The sequence below is a fragment of the Phocoena sinus genome, chromosome 1 (assembly GCF_008692025.1).
Source record: "Phocoena sinus isolate mPhoSin1 chromosome 1, mPhoSin1.pri, whole genome shotgun sequence".
Lineage (NCBI taxonomy): Eukaryota > Metazoa > Chordata > Mammalia > Artiodactyla > Phocoenidae > Phocoena > Phocoena sinus.
Genome location: NC_045763.1, coordinates 91169701 through 91191974, shown reverse-complemented (window position 1 = coordinate 91191974; position 22274 = coordinate 91169701). Strand labels below are relative to the sequence as shown.

Sequence of the window (22274 nt, the reverse complement as noted above, 5' to 3'; positions counted from 1 at the left end):
GCCTTGGTTTTGAATGTCCAGGGGAAGATACATTTATTATATCACTATGAAAACTAAGCTAATACTAATAAACTCCTGGAAGAAAAACTTTTATTAAATCAAATTTTCAGATTACTCAAATATTTGGCTAAATTAAAATTATGCTATATGTATTAAATAAGGTCTGAAAGACTCATGCCTTTATCTGGAAAGTTGAAATATTTGCTGCTTGAAGATTAATTTATTTCAACAATGATAATCTGTTCTGTTGTCTTGAATTTGCTGAACCACTACCTCTTTTCATTAGTATAGAAATTCTATCTTCCCGAATTTTTTCTTGAGTATGTTTTTATAATGATTTAAGCAGTGACTCAAATGGTTCTTTCTTCACTGAGTTTTAGAATTCAGGATTTTCTCTATACTCAGCACTTTGAAAACAAATCTTATGAGGTTTTGTTTGTGTGTTTAATTTTGTTTTCTTCATAATGAGCATGGTGTATAAGTGTGCGATATAATTAACTCTTTTATATAGATATCAGAAACAAAGTTTTACGTTGATTGGAAGGACAATCAACTAACTCTCAGTTAAAATTTTAAATATTCACAAAATTCCTGGTTCATTCTGGTGTGTTCGTGTTGGTTATGATATTTTCTTTTGAGAAATTATAAAATCACTAGATGTGTATAATAAAACTTTCAGAAATTACAGTAAAGTTTAAAAAGTGAAAGGAAAATAATGTCACTTCTAATCCTAGCAAAATATTTGATCACAACAGTTTTCTTCCAGATTGTTTTCCATTCTGTGTATGTATGTGTTTGTGTATGTACATAACTGTGTAAGAATATGTGTTCTAAGCATTAATATTATTACTTGTGTGCAATGTTTATCCTCCTTTTTCCACTCAATATTATAATCATTTTATAAGATCAGTAAAAGTTTTTTAAAAGGTACAATTTTAATATCCATGAATACCATACTTAGTACTACAACATGATTTACTTAGTCCCCTTTGACTAGATTTTTGGGATGTTTCCAATTTAGTAGTTATTTGTTATACAGATGAAGGTATTTTCTCTACACTTTTTCCCTGAATTTTCAATTATTTTCTTAGGATAGCTTCTGAGAAGTGGAATTGTTGGTTCAAATGATATAAGAAAGTATTCAAAAATACAAAAATAAGACACTTAAATATTACATGTATACAGAGAAAAAAGTAAGCATCTTTCTATTCCCTATAATCTTTACCCTTTAGTTAATTAATGCTATGAATTATATTTGTACTTAGTTTCCTGTGCTAGATCAGTATATCCAAATATTTGTACAAATTTATTACATATAACTTTCTTCTTTACTTCTCTTTATTTTTTAACCACTGAAAATGAATAATACATAATTACCCTGCGATTTGATTTTTTCCATTTAAAAATATAACAAGAATTTTGGATAAAACACATTCATATGAAGGGCTAAATGCTGCTATGCAGTACTGATGTATGATAATTTACTTAATTACTATCTTGTTAATTGACATTCATGTTGTTTGAAAAAAACAACACAGTAAAAAAAAAACACGCAGTAACCACAGTACATATATCCTTCTTTACTGATTTTTTTTCCTCAGAACCATCTGAACTGTGGGGCTGGTAGAGTTTTAATAGACACCACTGAATTTACAAAAGACTTTAGCAATTCACATGCCTTCCCTTCTCTACCCCGAAAAACAAGCTGTGTAAGAGACTGCCAGTATCGTAAAGTTAAACTAACTTCAGAGTTGCTTTCTATTAGTGAGTTTAAATATATTATTCTATGTTTATTTCTTTTCCATTTTTTATTCCATGAATTGCATTTCCATATCTCTTGCCTATTTTTATACTGGATTATTTGACTTTGATTATAAAAATCTAGGAGCTATTTAAATATTAAAGATTTTTAATATTTTCTCTGTCATATATATGGTATCTTTTGTCACAATAAAGTTTTTTTTATTTTATGGAGTCAAATACTTAAATCTTTTGACTTATGGTTCATAGTTTCACATCTTGATTATTAAAGCCTTTCCTACCAGGAGGTTATGCAAAGATTCAATCTACTATATTTTCCTACTGCATTATAGTTTGTTTTTAAAAAATATCTATAAATAATTTGAAAAAAGAGGTCTAAATTAATTTATTGCAGAAGAATAGCTTATTGTGCCAATAACAAGTACTAAAATATTTATTAATTTCCCTCTTAATGTTTCTTAAGAGAAGGAATTATATAATTGAGGTTGCATCATGTGTAATCCACTGGAGGAATATGATATGATATTTTATTTACCTTATTATACCAAAAGCCTGTCATAGTATATGACATTTAATAAATGTTTGCTGAATGAATTGGAAATAATCAAAGAGAAAATATGGTTTCATAAGTAAACTGGTAAAGGAGTGAGCTACAAATATCTATTGCTGTATAACAAATTATCCCAAAACTTTAGTGTCTAATAAATTTAGTGTCTAAAAAAATTGACACAATTTACTATGGTCTCTCACAGCTCTGTGAGTTGATGGGCTTCATCTGTGTGGCTTTTAATCAGGGCCTGTCATGCAGCTGCAGTCAGATGGCTGAGGTCATCTCAGATGGCTTCTCCACAGCACTTGCAACCTTTTTTATTTACTGCATGGAAATAGCCCAGTTTCAATTTGGTAGGAGAATATACAAGAATGTTAACATTAGGATGTATGTTCATTGAGGGCAAAGGTCCACTCTTGAAAATTCATTACCACAACTATCTGCTGGGATCTTCCTCTACTGTAAGATCCAGAAAATACTGTCCTAACTCATTCCAAGCCCTTGATCCTACTTCTTCCTTCTCCAGTCTAATTTTTTTTTTTTTGGCCTTGGGACTGAACCAGATGTAAAACACCAACTTACTTGTGTACTTGATGTACACAAGTACATCCACCATCCAGCCTCACCCCTTCCCAAGACTTTATGTTTCTATACATAATCTTTGAGCCAAAAAGTGTGATTCAATACTATAAAACAATCAATTTAAATTTGATTATTATTTATTCTTCATTTTAAAAGTATTTGGGCTTTTCTTTCATATTTCTTTCTCATGACTTTCATTTTTCTCCTCCCTTACCTCTCTTCTCTTCCCTGTCCCATTCCAAATCTCAGGGGGAAAAATAAACACAAAACCTTCCCATATTTATATGCAATCAGGGGAAAATAACTTCCCATTTTGTACACACACTCTCTTGTTCACATCCCCAATTCAGCGGCAGACCTCACTCTGAATATTCAAAAATTCAACTGAGGCTTTTATAATACCTTTTATATGAAAAGAATTGAGCGTTTAGACAAGGGCTCAACCTCTTCCTGTCTCTGATGTCTATATACATATTAAGGGAAACTGAGGTACTTCTTCAAATTATCCAAGAAAAAAAAAAAAAAGAACATTACTGACATACAGGCAGAGAAATATGAAAAAACAGATAACAAGTAAAGAGGGAAATTCCAAGGAGACCAGGAAAAATTAGATGTTGGGAGAAGTCTGGGGCTCCAGAAAGTCCAGAGATGAACCTAGAAAACAAAATATTTAAGAAGAAGCCAAGGAGAGTGCAGATTCCCCTAGATCATTGATGGTGCTGTGAATGAATGTTAATACATAAGCCTAGGTTTCTGCTTATTTGGTAAGGCTCTTGATGGTAGTGGTTCCAAAGATAGGGAGAAGCAATATAAACCAGGGGAAAAAAAGTGACAGCAAGAAGTAAGCCTAAATGGAACCTCTTCCCTTGCCCTTTTCTCTTTTGTTTCTTATTCTCAATATTATTAGTGTCATGAATGTATTAAATCCTGAATTGTCTCTCACACATTAATCTGTAACTCTAAAAGTACCCATTCTTAAGAATGCAGATATAATAAATATGTACAAATATATAAAAGTAACATACAATATATGTAATTGAACACAACTTCTAAATCAGTGCACACTGTTATGGCCAAAAAAAAAAAAGGGGGGGGGAACAGGTATTTGTACTAAAACTGGTATTGGAGCCAGGTGGAAAAGCCAAGTAACTAAAACATGACTTTAAAAGGTGACATAACTGGACATTATCAAAAGTATTAAGGGTATTTCACCTTCCACATAACAGTGAGTAAGGAAGGGATTCTGAAATATAAAATAGGATATACTCCTCCTACCACTTAGATGTCAGGGAGCTTATATCACAGTGGAGTAAGGAACGGCTTGAAATTTTGTATGAGTACATTATTTTAACTGGCAGGAGAAATCCGGAAAGAATTTCTATTCTTTTGACTTATATACATAGATTAAAAACAAAAGACAGTAAATACAGCAGGTAAACAGGTTTGATCCCAGCCAGACTCCTCTCAGGTTAAGGTGGAAACATGACCTTTTTTTTTTTTTAATTGAAATATAGGTTACATTTTCCTTCTATTTCTCTAGTATGCTAATGGCCCCTGGGACAGTTACTGCAAAGTAGGGCTGACTGCTAGGAATAACCTTAGACTCACTTAATCCCCATGTCTTATTTATGCCTTATCTTCATTCAAGCAAGATCTATGGTAAATTAACCACTACCAAAAGCCTTAAACTAAAAATCTGTGACAGAAGACATTTTGACTAGGTTCTTTGAGAGGAACAGATATAAAAGGCAGAATAGTCAAAACAGGAGAGAAATGAGACTGGGAGCTTCTACTCTCTTATCTGTAGCTCCAACATGAGATTCTGACAGATGTCTATGTGACACATAAAGGGAGAGGCATGATAGGAATGGGGCAGTAGATAGAAAGAAATTTCTTAGTGTTAGTGGTCTTCCTGATCTCTTAACTTCCAGACTTTGCACTGACCAGTTACAGCTTCCACGGCTGTACCTAAAGTTACCTGGTTCCCCAGGAAATGCATGGGAATGGTGTACTTCAAGTTCTTGTCTAATTCATAGACAACTGGAATTCCGTAAGTCGGTGCATTCAACTCCCACCCCCGCCCCATGATGGTTTTTTCAGAGAGATACTCAGATATTTGACAGTTTCCTGAAGACTTTTGTCGTATCTATGATCACAGTATCCATATCACCTTCTTGATTTATGAACTATTTATCTAAAAGGGTAAGACCAGGCCTTAGTACCATTTAGGCTTTCACCAAAGGGCAGCTGATCTTCAGTGTGATCTATATAGGGATGATCCTCACTGGTGTCGCTGTAGAGAGGATAATTGGACTCCTTCATGGGAGGTTGGACTTTACAAAATCTCCAGCTATTTTCCTGGACTTCACCAGCCTTGACAGCTACCCCTTCTTTGTTGAGATTGGTCAGACCTTCATAAGGTTGCTCACTACTGGTAACGATAATTGGTCAATGTCACCTAGCACTGTCCAGAGGGCCTAGATTGCTGTCTTCTGCACAGAAATGCATCAGATGTCAAAGTCATAGCTGGACTCTCATACTTTACCTCCTTTTGCCCTTCCAGGTTCACATCAGTGTTGTCCCTGCAACTAAAGCAGTTTTCTAGGTTCCAGAAGCTTTCATGGTGCCAGATCAGTATACTCTTATAGGCAGCCATGGCTGCGGGATTGGGAGACAGCACTGACATAGACATGAATGGGAGTTTCACTGAAAGTTCGCATAGTATTTTTAGGGCTACCCTAATCCAGTATATACATGGACATAAAATATATGATTACATAACAATATCAGAACTGGTAGAGCTCCTCTACTCTTAAAAGAAAAAGCAATATATATGTACACCAATACTAAGAGTAGAAATAATTGTGCCACTTTTGTTGAGTCTAACATACATATATTTTTGGATATAACATTTCAGAAAATTGGATTATTTTACAATCGATATTTGTTCAATATAGTTTTCTTCAAAAACATTATTAATCTTAATGTTGCATCTTATACTCAATGGTATCTTAAAATCAAGTATGTGTATATATAATAAATATTTCATATGACTAAATTTCTATGTACAGTACATAAAAACTAATGAAACTATATTATATGCATTGAATTTTATTGAGGCTCACAACTAAAGTAATCAGTGAAGAAATTGTTAATAATACCTTCATGTTTTCACCAGAAAGCTGGACATAATGTTAAATATTTAGGCAAGAGTACAGAAAAACAGATGGGATTTCTGTGAGTAAAATGTCAGAATGTTTGCTGTATCAACTGCTCTTTTTATAATCCCAGATTATAGGGGATGGAGGACATCCCCTAAAATGGAGTTTTTTCCATCTACTATGTACTATTTTCCTTACGGTAAGAATGTAATTTAGAAGAAACTTGATATTTAAGTAGTTTTCCTTCTTACAAATTCATGCTACCGCTGACTGTAAATATTTAAGAACTTTAGAAAATGCATTTCCCAAATGGGCCTTGTATCAGTTTTCTATAAATTAAGATTTTCTGAACATGGAATAGAAGGTATCTGGCTATTTGCTATTCAGAACTGCATTTATCAAAATGGCATTCAATTAATCCATAGCTAAATCTAGGCTTCTATATAAACCCTCTTTTCTTATGTGAATTAGTAATATCCCAGCCATGATGAAAGACAGGAGAAAGGGACTTTGGAACCAGACCCAATGTATTGCATCAAAAGGCAAAACAGCTCATTAAATCCAGGAAAGACATATAAAATATCTAACATATATCAAATGAAATCTTTTAGAAAGAGAAGATGAAATGATATAGAACACAGCAATAAATAACTTAAAACATAGCAAAATAGCTAAAATACTGAGTTGAAAGATTATTATTTTAAGGAATAGTTTTTCATTTTGTAAAATACAGATACTATCAAAAATAGGAAGAAACATGAACAAATTCAGAAATTCACCATTCAAACTCTGTTGTACAGTCAGCAACACACATAAATAATACCATGAAAACTGATATTGGAAAGAAAATATAGTGATTAATAAACAAACCTTAAGGCATGTTTTTCGTGTTTTAGACAAAAATGGTTTCTCATTAGTCCTTGAAAAAAGAATGGTACCTCAGTCCACCAGGATCCCATGACATCCTCTGATGAAGTTTTTATAGCTCTCCTTTAATTTTGTTAGAACCTCAAGGATAAAAAGATAATTCAGCTCATTCCAAATTACCCCTTCACATTTTTCTCCCTTGGTGACAGTCCTCAGAACTTTCATAATCATTGCTGGTCAATATGCCAACAAATATGATTAAACTATATTTATATAGTTTATATACATAAATATATATGCAGCTCATATGATTTCTCTGAGGAACAATAATTATTGATTAATAAAAGTTCACAATGAGGTTCATCTGAATGATGTTTGCATAACTGCTCTCTGCTAATGAAATTACACCTGATCCTAAAGGCACAAACAAATATGTATGGAGGCTAATTGTGAATCAGTTTTCAGGGATTCTGGTTACCTTTTTTTCTAAAGTTCTATAGTAAGATTTTCTGCTACCATCGTGAGCTTGCTTCCTAGAACTCTCCTGCCATTACTCAAAAGATCGACCCAGAAGATGCGTAGCTACTAAGGATGCTGGTAGCTCACAGGTAATGGCTTCTGGCATGAGCCCAGGTTGACACTAGACTCTTGCCTCTATTATTTCCATCCCTGCTGCTACCTACAACCACCAATCTAAAGCCAGTGTTAGAGCGTCAGTGCTACAAATGGCACCATTATTCAATTGCAGTTGGTGCAGATACAAATTTATCAGATTTTGGCAGTCAATTTCTCTCTGCTATGATATTTTTAATGGGCTGACCAACATACATGAATGCCTATGTGCTTTGTGGGCTCTCCATGGTAACTGTATAATCTGTTCCTCTGACACTGACAAGATCCACAGTGGAACAGTCTCGGCAAAGGTTAGCTCAGGTATGCTGTACCATCACAGCATACCAGCCAATACCCAGAAATGAAGCATATGACCAATGAACCAATAATTTGAATAAATGATCCTCCATATTATCCCTTTAATTAACAATATTGTCTAGGCCTCTCTTTCTAGGTAATAGCATATTTTGTCTCTTTCTAAAGTATAAAATCTTATTTTGGGTCTCTCCAAAGATTTGTAAATTTCTAGAAGCTCACACTCTTGAATTGAAATGGAAGCCTTAGTGTTCAGTTGTAGTTTCTCTGGGATATCCACTGAGGAAGACACTTAAATCTCACTATGCCTCCTGAGCATGCTCATGAGATCCTCTCAATTCCTGAGCTGCAACTAAAGTGATGTCACCTTGCCATACACATCCTAAACCAGTCATAACTATCAAACAGAGAAAACTTATCCAGCAAACTCTGAGGAAATCTGAACAGTCCTATGACTTCATGACAATGATATTAAAGTTACAACTAAGCTTTAATGAAAAATGTGTTGTATAAATAAAATCTGAAAAAAGATGTATTTCATTAAAAGTCTAAGTACTGAAGTGCCATGTAACCAACAAAGCTATCTTAAAATACTTAAACTAAGATCATGTTTTAGTAAGATTATCATACATACAACAATTTTGGGGGTAATTTAATTAAAAACAGGTTGATATTAAAAGTAGCACTGAAAACTACAAGCTCAGAATAAGTTTCACCTATTTATCATTTTCTCATCCTTCTCATATTTCAAAATGATTATTCAACATTTTCTCACAAACATTAAAATATACAAAGGTAACATTTGATCATGTTTTTTGTTTTATTTATTAATGCCACTTTAGAAATACAGCTCTTTGCAAAACTAGTTTTTAAGATGTAATAATGGCATCAATAAAATCTGAACATCTTTAACCAGAACAAAATACATGTTCAGTATTCTGATCTCCATCTTATAAAACAGAGGTCAAGGTACCCTAACCAGTCAGGAAGTCTGTCAGGACTGAGGTGGAAGATGGATGAAAAGAGACTGATTTAGTTTTTCCATACAGAGTTCTGCTGGTGCCACTCTTGTGGGTTTATCTTAAACAAATGGGGGTTGACATTTTAAGGTTCTGGCTCAACTCTAGACTGCTTCAAATTATCAACAAATGAAAAATAACCATGGCTTGTGCCATTACTTGTCAAATATTGTAATTATCTGCATATTTAATAACTATTCTTTGCATGCTACTTTATTTTTCACAAAGAACCATCACGTGTAAGCTCATTTGTTCTTCAAAATGGCTCAATGAAGGATCCATTTACCAACGATTATGTTTCAGATGTCACGTAAACAGTTTCTTGAGAAACAAAAATTTTAACCCAAATCTCACACATCAGAGGGTGGCAGAACTAGATATAGGATCCAGATATGGCAACTTCATCCCATGTTCATCCCACTATAGGACACTACCTCCCACAAGGCAATTTAAAATCAATTATGTGATGCAATGATTTGTTACAGCCTATGCTGAAACCCTTAGACAAACCATGCAGTCGCCTAAAAAATTTGATATACAGAATTAAGGTAGAATGATTATTATGAAAAAAATGAAAACCTGAAATATAGAAAAGCTTAATAAACTAGATGAATGGCAATACGCAATTTGGAATTTTCACATTAAAATTCTCTCTCACTTTGGACTGGCTTAAACTCATTTTTATCTTAAAACAAACAAAACAACAGAGCCAGAGCTATTTAACTGACTACCCTAAATTTCTGAAGCTAAGTTATTTTTTAGCCACTCTTCCTCCCAGAGGATATAGAAATACTTTAAAAACGATAAGTTTGTAAAAGCGTTCGAGAGGGTGTACCATTATGTAGTGGCCCAGCACCCATCATTTCTCTGTGTTCACTGTCCAGGTGCCTTTGGAGTTGCTATATGGAGGAGGGAGTCTGAGAAGGCATCCAACACTTGGCGCCACTCCCTTCTGGCATATGCCAGTTTCTTCTAACATGCTTTGCACTCTGAGGCTCCTCAGAGTAGGTGGCTTCCACTATAGGAAGAGAGTTGGGGAAAGATATTCATGAAATGAATATTTATGAACAATCCCAATCTTCATTTTAAGTGTAAGGGAAAAATACATTTTAAACAGAGAGAACCTTAGGAATTGCTGATCTAAGTCTCCATCTTTTAAATATTTACAACCTCCTTGTGTTACCTCTGAAATCCTTTAATCTGAAGTACAGTAAATAAATTAGGAGAGCAACACTGAATCTACCAGAGAACTCTGATAAATTCTCTTTAGCATGAGCAAACCAGTCATTTATGTAAGTAGTTTCCTCATTTTTGAGCAAATTGTTTTTCAAGCAAAGTTAAATTGTTTTGCTATTCAACTAAAATCTAGTTTGTGACACTCACTTAAATGATGCTGTTGAAGTCTTTCCTTGTAGTTATTTAAAAATTGACAAGGCCGTTTTCACAAGATTATTGGAAGTTAGGTATAAGCATTGATGATATTTTCCAATTCCCTTCCATGCAAACATTTTTGGGGGTCTTGTTAAATGGGGACATTTAACAAGATGGGGACAAATGGTCTAACGACAGAAAAAAAACAGCATATTTGAAATAATACTGTTTTATAAAATTCAGTATAGGGATTATAAATTGCCACTTCTTGTATGCGATTTACGTTTGCTCATTTAAATCTTCCTGTGTCCTAGAATATGTACTTCAAATTTTTAGATTAATAGAATTTATTTTATAGAACAGTTTTAGGTTTACAGAAAAACTGAGCGGAAAGTAGATTGTTACCAAATACAACTTCCCAGCACACACATCTGCACAATTTCCCTTATTATTAACATCTTGCAATAATGCATGCAATGAACTATATTGTGTGCCCCTCGAATTTCATGTTGAATCCCTAAACCTCAATGTGATGGTATTTGGAGATGGGGCCTTTGGGAGATAAGTAGGTTTAGATGAGGTCATGAGGGGTGGGACTCTCATGATGGCATTAGTGCCCTCAGAAGAGGAGGAAGAGGTACCAGAACTTTCTCCGCCATGTCAGGACCCAGTGAAAAGGCAGTCATCTGCAAGTCAGGAGAGCTCTCACCAGAACCTGACTATGATGGCACCCTGATCTCTGACTTATAGCTTCCAGAGCTGTGAGAAAATAAATCTCTGACACCAAGACACCCAGTATTTTGTTATGGCAGCCCAAGCTAATACAATGCGGTACATTTGTTAAAATTGATGAACTAATATTGATAATTATTAACTGAAGTCCAGAGTTTCCATTATGGTTCACTATTTGTGTTGTACATTCTATGGGTTTTGACAAATTATAATGACGTGTCCACCATTACAATATCATACAGATTAGCTTCACTATCCTTAATCAATATGTATTTTAATTACTTTTTCAGATTGCTTACGAACTGACATCTTAGTACTTTCCCTCTCAATCTAAGGGAGATTACCTATTTAAAAATTCTGGTGTATACAGAGTCATTCCATTTTTCTTCATTAATACGAGATTTAATTACTTTGTTTCATAAACCAGTTTCTTTAAATGGATTTAATCAAGAAGTATGAGGTCAGAAATAATTCTACTTAATGAAATTGTTAGTCATGAGGGGATTCACAGTCATTGTGACTCAGAAAGTCTAATCCACAAATAAAAGAAGTTGGGATTTAAAGCTCTGCAATGACTTTCAGTATAATGTCTACTAATTACTTAAATCGGCTTGGAAGATTTTATAGGCTGGCCAGTTAGAAACTGTATAGGCAGCTGGGGAGGTAAGACCAGATCCCTGTCCCTTTCTCTTAAAGTCAGATTTTGGGAAAATCTGCCTTCTCCTCCCTTTCCTACCTCATACAGTATCACAATGCAGTTAGAACAACAATTCTAACACTGGGGATGGAATACTACCAGTTGTACTGTGTGACCCTGGGTGAAGTATTTAATATTGCAGAGCCTCAAATTCCTTATTTGTAAAAGATCATAATGGTACTTGCCTCAATTTCTGCAATAATTAAATTACTTAGTATACATCAAAATTCCGAATACAGTCCCTGACGCTCAATGAGTATTTGTCACTGTTGTTGTCATAATCATTATTATTATATTATTAGAATTATTATACAGTAGAGATCCAAGAAAGAAATTAACCATAGCAACAGCTACCTGCAATACAGGCAAAAATGATCAAGAGTTGTATCAGAACTTCTATTTCAGATATGATAGCGTTAGCTCTACAGCCAACATAATATAGCATATAAGGAGTGGAGACAGCATTAAATTCAAGAAGTACTGATTGAAATTTCTCCTGGCTTCCTTCCGAGTTAGTCTGACATGTGTCTATTTACTAACAGTAATAGTTCAAAATATAATGTCTTTGAAAACTACATGGTCAACAGGCAGAGGAGTAGTCATTTTCCAGAACAACCATCGATAGTAAAAATATATTGAAAAGAATTCCAATTTTTTTTCCAATTTATAGAATTAGAGGATTACAAAGGTATGGTGATTATCCCTGCTCTCAGGACAGCCGACACACACTGATCCATGTAGGTAAGAGGAAGAAATGAAAAACTAAAGATTGGAGACGGCATATTATATTTCAAAAGTCAAGATACTTTCTCTTTGCTAGATCATGAATTTGGAGACAACTTATCTTAATAAATAAATGTAAATTATTCAGGAATAATAAAAATAATATTTAACATTACAGGTGTTTAACTTGTCTGCCAAAATTAAAATGCTGAACAAGTATTTTACCATTTAACCCAGTCACTCTCTGAGTACCATTATTTTCTCCATTCTACATTAAAGAAAACTGAAAAAGATCTACTAGTAACTTAACTAAGCTAGTAAATGGTGAAAACAGAATTTTAGCCAAGGATATCTGGTTACAAAGATCCTGCATTCAACTATTCTTTAATACTAGGAAAGAAAAATACATTAGGAATCAGAAGAATTAATTTTAATATGAAGATCTTGTACATACTTGTCATAACCATGGAAAAGTTGCAACCCTCCCAAAATACTTTTTTTCTTTAAAGTGGGGTCCTACTCTGAGTTAGGCTGAGGCTAGAATGAGAGGACTTTGAAACCTGCAAAAGAAAATATTAGGTACTAGCACATTATTTTTTTTTTAACCAAGGGACCCCATGTGGTTATGTAGAACTTCTCCTGGTTTCTTTCTGGGCTAGTCTGAGATGTATCTATTTTTTAAAGTATAACAGGCTTGGAAATTATTTTGATTTGCATCTGTGCACATGTACACTGTGTGTGTGTGTACACAGTTACCTATAGAAATTAATTCTTTTGAACATTTAAATAGATAAAAAGCTAGGAAAGTTTCCAATTTGATATTCATCATTAAAATATCCTGTTGTGGTAACGGACAGAACTTACACAAATGATTTATATGATTGTAATATTTGTATTTTTTGTTATTTTTAATATATAAGCTTGTATTTTTATTAGCCTATCATTTTAAAAGCCTGAACTTGATATATCAAAGACAATTTTCCCCATAGAAAATAAATTGTGATGTATAAAACAGCAGAAATTCAACGTTAAGTCACTTCAGGGATTTTCTTGAGACTAATACTTCCACCTCTGGCCCTCATAAACGAATACACATTCATAGAAGAGCAACTGAAGGGGAGCTTGCAGAAAATGCAAGAGGACACCAGACACTCTTCTTCTCCTCATATTTGTGTTATCACACTTGTACTATTCAGTCCTACTTTAAATTTATTCATACTGAAAGAATTCTATTTTACTGATATTCTGATAGACTTAACCTTGTTTTGGTTTGTGAAAATCTACAAACTTTCCAGTATTCACTGAAGCATAGTTTTCAGCTAGCAGCTTTTGAGTGTCCTATGACCATGTAACCCATACACTCATTCAGCTGTAGCACCTATAGCTCCGTGGTAATTAAAATTAGCCTTTCTGGAAAAAAAAAATGATTCTGAAAATCACTGTTTTCCATATTTTCTGAAATTTATTTTTCACAATGTACCCATTAAGATATAGAGTGAGAGATAATTAACAATAGAGTTGATACAAAAGCAAAAATGATATAACAGGCTTTTGAATTTTAAAAGTTACCAAAATGTTAATCATAATTACAAAAATAAATAAGATATAACATTTATCTTATTACAAAACAATAAGATATAATATTTTTTATCCCTAGTCTATGCTGCCTAGCTTCTTGGTGCCCAGTTGAGATTTCATTAGGAATAATTATCATTCATCATCATTTAACTTGGAAAGTCTAACTTCTAAGGAAAGTGAGATTAAACTAGAACAAGTGAGATCTTTCCAGAGAAGAGAGATAAATAGCTAGTGTCTGTAGACACTATTTTTAAAAGGTGAAAATCTATAATTTTCATTTTTACAAACAAGTCTACTCTAAGGAAAAGTATCGCACTTACTTCAAGCAGACATCTACTTATTACAGCTGAATGAACTACAGGGTAAGAAATCTGGTTGAAAAACCTCAAATTTCAGAATCACTCAAAACTCTCAAAAGAATATTCCCACATATAATTTAACTTCATCTGACTTTCCCCTTGAGTCCCTTCTTCTGCAAAAAGGACTTGACATTGTTGTTTACATTCTGATCTCCCACTTGCTCCTCAATCTGCACACTTCAGATGACTGGCTCTACTAATCCACTGAAGGCAATCAAACTAAAGTAATGAGTGGCTTCTATACTGTATGATGGGATAACCATTTTTCTACTCCATTTCCCTGCAACATGTGACATTGTTGATCCAACAGGTGACTCTCTCCATGGCACACAGAACTCTCTCCTATTCCTCTTTTAACCTTTCACAACATTGCTTCTTTTGACATTGACACCCTATTTTCTTTGCTTATCTCTAAAGATATGCTATCTCAGAGTTCTGTCCATAATCTTCTTTTTTGTTTTCATTCTGTATGTTCTGTCTTGGTAGTATTCATCCATTCCTGTGAGTGACAGTGATCAAATCTGAATCTCCTGATCCAACAAATTCCCAAATCTCCCATTCATATTTCTGCTTAGAAAACATTTCCACTTGGATGTCCCACTGGTATTTTATTCATAAGTGGCACGTTCCAAGCTACATGCATTTCCCTCTGCCCAAACCTATGCCTCATCTTCATTTCCCTCTCTCCAGTAAGGGGTTCCACCTAACTCCTTTCTCCACTCCAATCAGCCCTAAATAACTTTCTTTCTTTAACATCTTTATTGGAGCATAATTGCTTTACAATGGTGTGTTACTTTCTGCTTTATAACAAAGTGAATCAGTTATACATATACATATGTTCCCATATCTCTTCCCTCTTGTGTCTCCCTCCCTCCCACCCTCCTTATCCCACCCCTCTAGGTGGTCACAAACCACCTAGCTGATCTCCCTGTGCTATGCGGCTGCTTCCCACTAGCTATGCACCCTACGTTTGGTAGTGTATACATGTCCATGCCACTCTCTCACTTCGTCACAGCTTACCCTTCCCCCTCCCCATATCCTCAAGTCCATGCTCTAGTAGGCCTGTGTCTTTATTCCCATTCTACCCCTAGGTACTTCATGACCTTTTTTTTTTTTCTTAGATTCCATATATATGTGTTAGCATACGGTATTTGTTTTTCTCCTTCTGACTTCACTCTGTATGACAGACTCCAGGTCCAACCACCTCACTACAAATAACTCAATTTCGTTTCTTCCTAAATAACTTTTTTTTTTTTGCGGTACATGGGCCTCTCACTGTTGTGGCCTCTCCTGTTGCGGAGCACAGGCTCTGGACGCGCAGGCTCAGCGGCCATGGCTCACGGGCCCAGCCGCTCCGCGGCATGTGGCATGTGGGATCTTCCCGGATCGGGACACGAACCCGTGTCCCCCGCATCAGCAGGCAGGTGGACTCTCAACAACTGGGCCACCAGGGAAGCCCCTAAATAACTTTTTAATATATCATTTCTCTTCAGTCCTTTTCAAACCTTAAAAAAAACTTTTCCTGAACTCTTGCCATGGTCACCTAACCAGTCATCCTACTAAATCCACTCTCCATTCATTCACTAAAGTTCTCTGACTAAAACAAACTGTCAAAATCCAGAAACTATCAAAAATCAAACCAGATTAATAAAAAAAAAACAGATTAGTAAGAATTTATTGAGCACAGAAGCACAGTTCATGAACTGGGAGTCTTCAAACCAACAGTGGAATGAAGCTCAGAGGCCTGTCATAATAGGACAACTTAACATAGTGAAGATGCAGAGGCTGTTTATTCTTTACAAACATTGGTTATAGCACTGGAGTTTCTCCAAATGACAGGGGACTGGGTAAAAGTGGTTATCTTATGCCATTTTTGGAAGACAATTTAGGTTTTATTTGTGATTTTCAGAGGCATTTACAAAAAATGACCCAAGTTTCACTTGCATTGCAGGATAAGCTAAATTAGGTTTCCTTATGTGGTTTAACTGGCTTTATCTGCTCAGGGAATTTTCAAATCTGGTCTCTATTTTGTATTTTATTTTAACAACAACAATAAAAATACCCAAATACATCTAATCGTACCACTACCTTGCTACAAACCTTTGCCACCTCTCTGTTGTCAATAGTATTGATTCAGACCTCCTCAGGATGGCCTACAAGTTTTTCCATCTCTTTCAACTTCTCCCAACTCATCTCTAATCTTCACCTCTCTATAATTCAACAACACAGAACTTCTCAACTCCTCCAAGTACCCCAGGCTCTCCTTTGTACTTCTGATTTTACTCCTGTGAAATGCTACCCAGAAAGCCACCTATTCTTTAAACACCAGCTTATTCATCATCTCTCATGTGTTTCATAACTCTTCAACTCAAAGTGAGTAGCTCCCTTTTGATTCCATAGAAATAATTCATTCTTCTATGGCAACATTTATCACATTATGTTATGCACACATTCACCTCACTTCTCTGTGTGCTACTTAAGTTCTAACACATAGCTGAAATGTATTTTTTTATCATTTTAACATAAATTCTACGTTCAATGTACACATTTTGATGTACATTTAATATGTATCAATGCATATTCATGTACATTCTACTTTCAATTTATTATAATCAATTTAACATTTTAATACAACTTAGAATGATTATAAATATGCATTTGTTTTATTTTTGTTGCTCCTGAGTAACATATCTATGGAGATGTTTATTGTTAAATCAAAACGCCCCAAACTTTTCAGCTATTTTAGGTGTCTATTTTAGGATTTGTGTTATTGATAGTCTGTTTGACTATCAACTCTTGCTGCTAAATGGTGCATCCTTCTGCAGAAGATTCCAACCAAATCCATTCACTTTTCTTACATCCAATTTACTAATTGGTAAGCTAGAACACCAGCAAACTAACCTTATAGTTCTGTATACAGTTAAAGTGGATGATGACCTGAGGGCTTTCTTATGAAGGGAAGTGTTTGCACTTTATGCATAGACTATTTTTTCTCTCTATCGATCTAAACACAAATTAATGTGACTTTCTTTATTCACTTTGAGGTGTCTAGTTAAGTGACAATAAAATAAGTAATATGGTACTAAAATATGTTCATTCACATATCAAAATAAAAGCACCAATTAACTTCCATCAGGTACTTCCATCAGGTACTATACTTTCTTGGGATTAAAATGGTGAAAAGCCCTTGAAAAGTTTGGTGGGGTAACAAACACAGAGATAAGCAATTATAAAATAATGTGACTATACCCTAACCAGGTAGTATGAGAGCCATAAAATCAAATCAAGAACCAGTTCTTCTCTTTGAGGCTATAGGAAGAAGTAGTGGATGCTTTGTTAGAAATATCTGGGAAATTTTTTATATTACACATTCTAGTGCTCATTCCAACAACATTTGTGGGAAGGAAAGCCCCTATCATACAAATCCTTAAAAAAAAAAAAAAAAAAAAAAACTCCCTAGGTAATTCTGAGTCTTTCTACCTCTACCCCCACTGGGAACCACTGCAAGAAAATACCTCTCTGACCTCCCCTAAGTTTGCTGAACGGCAGAGTTGAGAAAACCTTCAGACAGAAAACAAACTTTGAGTTAAATTTTTATGGGTAAGAAGTCCATTAACATTCTAGAAGAAGGAAATAGTATCTAAGCACATAGAGGAACCAGAAACTTAGTAATTGGGGAGTCTTATACTGTGATGTGTGAGGACAAAGTAGAACAAGCAGTTGGAAAGCTAGGCAGGGACTACATATACTTTATGAAAAACTGGAAATCCCACACTTGTATGATGAGGCAACTGTGCTGTCTGCAGCCAAGTCAAGCAGGGATAATTTCACATTCGCTACTCTCAGTGATACCAGTGAGGGAAAATGAGGTCATTGTTGTGCACTATAGCTGAAACTCTGTGTCAGGGAAGATTGTTAGGGGCAAAGGTGAGCACACTGTTGTTGATGAATTATAGAGGAGTTTTAAAACAGTGAGCAACATTCCTGGAGCTACTGATATCTCAGAGATCTTTTAAATGTCCAGGTACAAAGACATAATATCCACTTTGTGTGGGAAAGGTAAAGCAATTGTTTTTTTAATTGACCAAATAAAATTTCACAATTATTCACTGACTACATGCTATTTCTTGGGAATCTTAACATTGGTAACAGCTAATATTTTTAATATTAATATATTTTAGACACTACACTAAGCATTTTAGCTGGTCAATTATGCCATGGTAATCCTCACAATAACTTTATCAGCTAAGTAGTAGTATTTATTCCTGATATAAAGATAAGGTAAGTGAGGTTATCCGTAAGTTAAATAACTTCCTTAGAGTACAGAACTGCTTAGGCAGCAGAACCAGAATTCACACCCAGGTCTGGCTAAATCTAGACTACAAGCTCTTTATCATTGAGTTGTATTAACATGGTGGGATAAATAATTATGGACTTCATTCTTCTTCAAGAAACAGAATACTGCCTAACATGAAAACAACCAGGTTGAGGAATAACATTCTAGTCTAGATTCTCTTTATAAGCACTGTGCGGCCTCCAGGGTGTAAAACTCCTTCAGTAGCACTCTTCATGGATATTAAGAACATTGCCACCTTTGCAATATAGAATGGCAGTGTATCATTTTTAGGTCAGTGCTCAAGTTATGATAGCAAAAACGTCTTAGTTGTAGAAGATCACAAAGAATAAAATTACCAGTAACTATAATCTCCAGACTTGGAGAACCAGAGGTTTGAATTTTTTTTTTTCTGCCTCCTTGCTGTGTGACAGTGTTTTTAACCTCTATGGGCCTCCAATTGTTCATTATTAAAACAGGTTTAGCAATACAAACAAATCACAAAACCTGTTGTAAAGTATTAGTAACACAACTGCTAGTAGGGGCTTGTAAATGAAAGTACTGCTTTCAAAGCATTGTCACACCATTGTCCCATGACTGCACGAAGGGCAAACCAAAAAGTCACGACTGTTCATGTAAGCAAAGAGCCAAGTGCTTGAATTTTAAAGAATGGCATTGTCCTCTAGCATCATCAAAATGTAATATTCTTCCTTGGTTCCTCTCGGGCACAGCACATAGTAAAACCAAATAAATATTTTAAATCACACACATATATAAGACTTAAAATTAGCGAAGCCATATTCCAGTATTGTGCTTTGCTTATTATTTATAAAAAATTACTTTAAATATTTGACTAAATAAATGATCATTACATGTTACATTTCAATGATTACCTAACTTGCAAAATTTTTATGTAGAATGCATATATAAAAACATTAATATGGATAGATGAATGTTTATTTGCATAATTTACATTAAATACTATTAAATGCTCTTTAATTTCCCACATTCTTTTATAGCTATTTTTAAAATTAACATTAACCAGATTTCAAAATGCAGATTGCATTCCTAATATACTATAACATTTAACAAAGTACTTATGAGTTTATGAAGTCAAGCATTTAAATTAAGTCACTAATCACTGTAAGCTAAGAGGTGGCGTTACATATTTTTTAAATTTTATTATCTATTGATTCAACATGTAAATTACTGTAACAATGATATTGAAAGTATTTAATTTTGGTAAAATAAATAATATATAGTCAAAGAAGTTTTATTCAATTTAAGTCCAGCACAAAAATACATTTTAACAAAAATCAGTGATTCTATTGACTGAGACAAGAGTACTGAGCTTCTACTTCCAAAACAGCAATTACATTTTTAAAGTAGAAATAATTGTATCTTATTTATATTTACCAAACATAAATAGTGTTTCCTTAAATATACTTGGCTGGTAAAACAGTTTTCTGAGAATTAGACACAATTTATTTCATCTGGCTATATTTTAAATATACAAATGAATGGTTGTTAGTGCTCTACATATTGATAGATTCCTTCTGTTGATGAAATACAATGGCTGTTTTCTCTTTCCCGTGCATTTAGAAATGCAAGCAGCTTTGTTACACATAATGACAAATCATTGGACTAGCTTTCTCTTTGAGAAAGATTCTAACCAAATACATAAACATTGAACCAACTAAAAGTATTGTGTAAATTCTTAGAGGCTTTAATAAAAACCCTTCATTTTCTTTTTAAAAGCAAATCTAGTAAAGTAAATGTTTGAGTTTCATGTTTTGACCTAGTAGTCCTTGAACTTGCCAACTCTGAGTCAATGTGAGCATTACCAGCCCTGGACTGATGGCACCACAGCCAGCGTCTTCCAGGATTTGTCCAGGCTGTGATTTTATGGGGCTGTTAGATACACTGGGATAGAGTCTAATGATTTTAGAGTAGGAAGTTGTTATATGGCACAAAAGGTTCCTGAATGACCTGCCACTGATCTGAAAGAATTAATGAGCCTTTACCTTCTATATTAATATCCTCCCACATGTAGAATAATGTTACATACTTGGAGAACTTACCAGAATAGAAAATAACATTAAAAAACATTATAAAAGAAGAACCAAAGACCTAGAAGTCTGCAGTATAAAGTGAATTCCACTTTGGGTTTGTGCTAATAAATAGATTGCTTTTGCAGATATAAAGACTGAAAAGGCATAGCCTTATTGGAGAGTAAGGGTGACTTTGAAAGTAAACTCGCAGGATCAAAAATGTCATTCTGTGCTCCCATGACAGAGTCTTTCTAAATCTAACTAGTCTTTCTAACTTCCTCTTAAGGATTGGCCAAGGTTGTTTCAACCAGAGACATTGCTGAGAAATCAGCCTGGTTGAGAAGGCTCCATTGTGCTTAGAACTGGAATAGAAAAGACAGAATAAACAAGAAAGCACACAGAAAGTTCATGGAGCAAACACCTGAGGAAAGCCAAAGTGAATTCCACATAGGGAGGGGAAAGAGATAATTATCAACTTTGGGGCCTGAGACAAGAAATTAAAGCCAAGGAGTAAAGATAAAGCAAAAACCATATTGGATAAGACTGAGTGGAATGGGATAGAGGCCACTGACATGGGACAGAAATGTGGGAATCCTGAGAATTTGTTTTTATGGGTCAGCCTCTGTGTGTAGTGGTACTGAGGTGGCTTACAATTCCTGAGAGGGAAAAGTGTCATCTATTCAGCCATTAGATTTTCACATTTAGGGAGGCATATTGGCACTGATGTTGAGGATGACCCCAAATGTCTGTGTTAGAAGAGGCACAGGCACTGAGTTGGGTGAGGGTTAGAGGACCCCAGCCCCACAAAACCCTTCAAACCATACTGTCCGTCCACCAGTTCTGGCTGGGAAAGTCCTAAACACCCTGCAAATAAAATGCAAAATATGCATTCCTTAAGAAAACATCATGTTTCCAAAATCATGCATTAAAAACAAGAAGGGTCGGGCTTCCCTGGTGGCACAGTAGTTGAGAGTCCACCTGCCGACGCAGGGGACACGGGTTCGTGCCCCGGTCTGGGAAGATCCTACATGCTGCGGAGTGGCTGGGCCCGTGAGCCATGGCCGCTGAGCCTGCGCGTCCGGAGCCTGTGCTCCGCAACAGGAGAGGTCACAGCAGTGAGAGGCCCACATACGGCGCAAAAAAAAAAAAAAAAAAAAAGCGTTACAGGATAATGGGTTCTATCAGACCACTCAAACCTATATAATTTGATTAGAGAACTTACAAAACAATAATTGTACTAGCATACTAACACAGTTAAAAATATATCTTAGTTTCTAATAAATAAGGAAAGACTTCAGTAAACACAGGATTTTAACTTTCAAGAAAATTTGAAGGCAACTTGATGGAAAGGGAGGTAAGGACCTATTGAGGCTGCTGAGCTATAAAGAGCAAAACGCACAATCTGGGAACACCACAGCAAGAGGGACAAAATGAATGTCCACATCAAGTCAGGAAACATGACATTAGGTAAAGTATCATCCTGTAAAGAACCACGTAACTTCAGCTTACTGTGTTCAGCTGTACTACTATACGTTGCTTCTGTTACTTTTGGTGCAAAATGTT

General features: G+C 34.9%; 1 protein-coding gene across 1 annotated transcript in view; it reads left to right on the top strand.

Moving 5' to 3' along the window:
* The window catches only part of OLFM3 (olfactomedin 3), a 195225-nt gene that overhangs the window by 104003 nt on the left and 68948 nt on the right, over window positions 1–22274 (top strand). The window lies entirely within an intron of this gene.